The sequence below is a fragment of the Rhipicephalus microplus genome, chromosome X (genome assembly GCF_043290135.1).
Source record: "Rhipicephalus microplus isolate Deutch F79 chromosome X, USDA_Rmic, whole genome shotgun sequence".
NCBI lineage: Eukaryota > Metazoa > Arthropoda > Arachnida > Ixodida > Ixodidae > Rhipicephalus > Rhipicephalus microplus.
Genome location: NC_134710.1, coordinates 49,574,118 through 49,580,117, shown reverse-complemented (window position 1 = coordinate 49,580,117; position 6,000 = coordinate 49,574,118). Strand labels below are relative to the sequence as shown.

At 43.9% G+C, this 6,000-nt stretch overlaps 1 protein-coding gene across 1 annotated transcript in view; it reads right to left on the bottom strand.

Annotated features, from left to right (window-relative positions):
- Positions 1 to 591: 591 nt before the first annotated feature.
- Positions 592 to 6,000, bottom strand: part of LOC119176020 (uncharacterized) — a 33,902-nt gene continuing 28,493 nt past the window's right edge. The window contains exon 5 of the mRNA XM_037427123.2: positions 592 to 2,989. The gene's annotated coding sequence lies outside the window, so the exon portion shown is untranslated. The remainder of the gene's footprint in view (positions 2,990 to 6,000) is intronic.

Sequence of the window (6,000 nt, the reverse complement as noted above, 5' to 3'; positions counted from 1 at the left end):
ACCGAACTTTGCTCATAAGTCCAAACGCGTATCATCTTTTTAAAGTACTTTTAGACGATACAGCACGTCGAACAGTACCCGTTCGTATAGTACAACCAACAAATTGCCCTCTTTTCATTGGGAAGCCACTCTGTGCGAGAGCCTTCACTGACCGACTCCATCGGGATTGCTTAGTTCGGTAAGGTAAACTAGTGCCTTGCTTGCTTGAAACCTCCTTAAGGGTAAAAAGGTCTACAGTATAGTGCATCAGACCGTGGCTGATACTGCAGGAACCACGCTTGACTTCATTCCTTCCAATACACTGCACACTTATTCAAAAAGCATGCTTCTGACACCAGAGAAGCTTGAATGCGTGTTATCTTATAGCCCTCCACTGAGCTGGAGCGCTAGTTCACTATTTTGGGTGGGCCTTGTGAAGTGGTGGCAATTATAGTCAATTAATGATACTAGCATTAGTTATACATTAACTATTACTATGCATCATTTTTGTTTGAGATTTTCGACTGCGCATTGTACGTTTATTTATTTTGTACCCTGCCACTCCTGCTTGGGCCACATGGGCTACATTACGTTGTAAATAAATAAAAAAAATAGCATTTCAGATTTATTGGACACAGTGAAATAGCATCAAACTGCTACAATTGTACTGACAGCTGAAATTTCAGTTATAAAAGGCATACACTGCAGTAAAACCTGACTACATCGAACTAGGATAAATCAAAGCAGCCTATTTCATGATGCTAAAGCGCATGGGCCTTTCCCTTAGTGGAAAAGTCTCGAAACATCTCCACCCTGAGGCCTTACTTCTGGTAATATTGGTTCTCCTGGTCCCTACCAAGACGGCAAAGAGCAGCACAGGAAAATGGAAGAGGTGGATTATTTCTTATATAGAACTATTTTAGAAAATGGCAACACTTTAAGGTCATTTCGTAAAAACACCTACGGGACATCATACAAAAATAGCAGGGACATTCCACACATTAAACAGCCTGAAACGCTTCAAGCAGTTGACCTTCCTTGCAAAAAAATTGGCTTTTTCTCTCCACAAAGGATGTCTTTCTGCACGCATTTGTAAGTGGAGTTCAGGCTCCCGATGAGTACACGCAACTGCATATAAACATAGTGACGTGCTGTTTGTCTCAATGATGTATCTTCTCCCGCATAATTGCTCCTGCATGCAACTTGAACTCAACTTAAGCAAGATAAACCAACAAAAATCCCCACAAACTGCTACGAAAGCGGCTATATTACTTTTTTGTGAAACAGTGCCACCAAGCCAACTTCCACACTGAGGTTTGGATCAAAAATATAATAGATATTTAAAAGCTGTATACTTATTTCTATGATATATCAAAGTGATTTGTTTTGTTTTTTAAGTTCAATATATGCAGTTTTGATTTTATTTAATTCAATATATTCTTTATTCATCGTTAATACAAAAGGACGTCCAAGAATTCCAAATCTGTCAGGAGGACCTCCTATTAGTCATTTGTCAATATTGATAAACATCAATATTGACATCCGCTAACCTCCCTGTTCTTCCTCATTTATTCCTCCTCTTCCTCCTTGATAATCATCATTTGATGGCAAAGAGCAGTTAAATAACAAAAAAAAAAGAAGTGGGCAAATAATATAGCACGGCATATAGAAAGGAAAATAATGGAAAGAACCAACTAAAAAGGTATGTGTTTACATTAAAAGTAATTTACAAACAAATGTAATACAGAACTCATCCTAAATGACAAAAATTGTAATCAATATAATTTATATAAACCTAAGGTTTAGAAGCACAGAAGTTCGGGCGAGTTTGTACTGATCTATTGTAGTATTAAAGGGACACTGAAGAGGAACATTGGCTTGGTTTAGATTGACAAACTGTACTCCAAGAAGTCTAATGCAATATGTATCGCATTGATGAGTTCATTATAAGCAGAGAAAATCAAGGTATAGGTTTTATTTTAAAACTTCGCGGCAAAATCACCGTGCGTAACCTAGGAAATTTCTAAATGTGGTTACTGTATTTTCTTGGCATTGGTTCGATAAAATTTTGTGAAACGTGTGCTAAGCCTGTGACAACCACAGATTACAATGTACTTCATTTTCATCGATTGGAAGCTACGCAGGATTTAGTAGATGCCTTCAGAATTTCTTTTGTCAAGGTGTTTGATGTGGGAATCTCGAGGTGGCGTCGCCACCCCACATTTTCTCTTAACACGTTTTCTCGCTCAGTAAGCGTTGTGTCGTGCTAAGAGTGGTAATTTTGGCATTATGAAATTGCACTATAATAATACATGAAAAATTGCTCTTTAGTGTCCCTTTAAGAGCGCGTAGACAAGTTACAAGAGAGACTGTGCTTTTATGTTTGTCACTGCAAGAGGATGTGCCGAGCACTTAATGCAGAGTATTGGTATCAGGCACGACTGTTCAAGGATTGTTTATGCGTCGAGAAACTTCTGTGAGCAACCAGGCAACAGAATGACTTTGGCATCAGACATGCCCTTTTTTGCCTTCAAACACAAAAAAGTCAGGTACGGCATAGAGTAGTGTGCTGAATTTTAGCAACCATAATATCTGGGATTCTATGTCCCAAAACCAAGATATGATTATCAGAGATGCCGTAGCATAGGGCTCCGGAACTTTTGACCATCTGGTGTTCTTTAACGTGCACTGACATCGCACAGTTCGCAGGCCTCGACCATTTCGCTTCCATCGAAATGCAGCCACTGCGGCCAGGTACGAACTCGCAACCTTTAGGTCAGCAGCCGAGCACTCTAACCATTGCTTCTTCGTGGAGGATAATTTTAGCGAATTCCTCTAGAAGAAGAATGCTTGCTTTGTCCTGGTCCCAAATTCTGTCCCGTGCCACAGTTACTGCCAGTAGAGTTGCTAATGCTGTTAAAGACAATAGCGGCCCCAGCGTGTGAAGATTCCAGGTCGGTGTGCTGCGAGAGCGCATCAACGCCTTGTCAAAGCTGGCTCGACCGTCATCCTGCGAAAAGAGCACCAGATCAGTCATCAACTTTCTTGCTACTTCTGACCTCATGGTAGTTTTGTCTGACAAAAGAGGTTTCTTTATTGTTATGTGTAGTGACACGTATCCCGAAGGAGTAACGGCCACTAACGTGGGTCCGGTCTTAGCGAGCCACAGGGCACGCGTTAACCGTCGCCGTGGCGAGAACACGATACTGCTCAAAGTCGCAACACTTTATTGTCTGTGGCAACACCAAAACGCAGTACAGCCCGTTGCAAAGGCGCGGCGCAAAAGCAAATGGGCTTACCTACGCCACAGGCATAAAAGTACAACACAGGGTGCCACGAGCACGTCTCCGTGGTAAAGGTGATCCACGGAGACACCAGGACCAAGGCCCGGTTGCTCGAGCGAGGGCAAAGGCACTCGTGTTGGCTTCGAAGGGAGACGGGTTGGCGTAGCTAGGCCACGCACTAGGACACCGTACCACCCTTCGGCCTAGCATTCGGAGGGGGGGGGGGGGGGGGGGGGGCGACATAAGGTAAGCGTTTGCCGCGGGCGCAAGGCACTCTTGGCGAAGTCCGAACCAGCCCCACAGGGAGCTGACGGAGGGAAAAGCGTGCTTACCCCCATGTCGTCCCTGGAGAGGCCTCCCAGCCCGCTCCCGACACAGCGCGCAAAAACCTCCCGGGAGACTCCACGCGCGGCGCCATAGTCAACATCCGCTACAGGGTGAGGGGGTTAAACGTCACTTTGCTCCCCCAGCGCGGCAGACAGCGGAGGAGGGGAGACATGTCGGGACATGAGAACGAAGAAATCGGCGACAAAGCCCGCGCAAAGGCAGCGGACCGGCCTCAATTCCCACATATGACAGAAGGAATGTCCTTAGAGAAGAGAACAGCAGCTATGAACAAGAACATCAAACGAGTGCCTTTGAAGCAGGCGAAAGTAAAAGCTAGTGCTGCTGACCTATTAAACAAGTTCTTGCTTCAGAAACTAGCAAGTGAAGTGAAGGTTAGCAAGGGGATACTGATGAATGTGTTTATCACTGCTAAGATGCAAAAAAAAGGAGCACTCGTCTGTGTAATCCGTCATGTTATGTGATCTTAATACCACTATAAACCTAAGGCTTTATCAAAGAACACGGTGTAGATTTAATAGAATAATAAATAACACATGCTTGCAACATGTCTTTTATAAAGAATTACAGTTGATGGGTTGAATAGTATGAATAATTACCACTAACTAAGACATGATTGCTGTGGCTTAGCATTCCCAAACCACGATATGACTATGAGGGATGCTGTAAATAGAGGTGGGCTCCGGAAATTCGGACCATCTTGGGTTCTTTAACATGCACCTAAAGCCAAGTACACAGGCTTTGGACATTTTCGCCTCTATCAAAAATGTGGTCGGGATTTGATCCTGCAACCTTTAGGCCCACTAATAAGACAAAACTGAAGAATGTATTACCAGACCAAATAGCTACTTCTAGCAGACATAGGTATAATAACACTGATCATAAGCATCCACTATAAAAAGGGATGGGGGAGGGTGGAGGGGCAGTAAACCAATGCGGGATTTCTGTGGAAGGGAATGTCTGTAATAAAATCGGGGCTGCGCATAGGACGGAAAGCGGTGCCAGCTCTCCGCAACATTTTCCTGGACGAGCTTGACAAGACAATTGAATAGAAAGCCATCTGAACTCAGGCTCTTGTATAATGTATTCAGGCACTTTGTTGAGTTGATCATTTCAGGGTTGGAAGTGGACTTCAGTGTTTTGGAGCAACTGATTGATTGATATGTGGGGTTTAACGTCCCAAAACCACCATATGATTATGAGAGACGCCGTAGTGGAGGGCTCCGGAAATTTCGACCACCTGGGGTTCTTTAACATGCACCCAAATCTGAGTACACGGGCCTACAACATTTCCGCCTCCATCGGAAATGCAGCCGCCGCAGCCGGGATTTGAACCCGCGACCTGCGGGTCAGCAGCCGAGTGCCTTAGCCACTAGACCACCGCAGTGGGGCTGTTTTGGGGCAACTACAAAAACAAGTATATAATGCTATTTTGAAGCAGCTTCGGAACAGTAAAAGGGGATTTTTAGAGCAGGTGTGGAGCCCGAAAAGGTGTGTTTTAGAGCAATGCGAGTTAGTTTTGGAGCAGCATTCTAGGGTCAAACATCATCACCAATCAAAATTATCTCTGTTAAAAAAAAATTCCAATGCTTTTCACTAAACTTTCAGTACTAATGAGCTTACCAGACTTACCACCTGAAAATTTGAGTGTGTGTATGCATGTGTGTTGGTGCAAGTGTGTGCGTGTGATACAAAACATGCCCATTTCATACTCAGCCTGAAACGAAAAAAAAAAATACATTCTATGTGGTAAAAAGATGGAACTATTTCTTTATGTGAACTTGTCTACTGCAAGGAATCTCGCTAGCCTCCGCAGAATTACACCCGATCTGTGAAACTGAGTAGAAATAATTGCGACGCACGTCACTTGGTGGAAGTTTATTTGCCATGCTAATTAAACACACTAACTACTCTGGTCATCTGTGCTCGGTCTGGAGCGAAGTGGGGTCGAGCAATCCACACAGAAAATTCGTGCACGTGGTACAGAACGCCGCCTGGCAGCAATGGCATAGGCAGCATAGGCCCCGTGCTGCATGCCATTGCTGCAAATGCACGGTTTTTCAATGAGACTGTCAGTTGTCGCTTAGTATCACACCATGGTGGAGAAGCGCACATATTATCACGGAAGGCCGATAGTGTCCGATCTGTTATTTCAATCGCTGTGTATCTTGGACCCTGTAGTAGTTTCAAACTGCTCCTAGGCATCGCCACTGCGCACTATAAAACAATTGTGTGAGAGTGCCAGTACATTTTCTGCACTCTGCAAAAAGAAAGAAAAGACTTTCTGGAGAGAAATTGGGACAACTTCTACTATGTTACTGTGTTTATGGTGGCGATAGGACATGTCAAGAGATGATGCATATTTGCACTTGTAAGTGCGCACTGCCTTTTA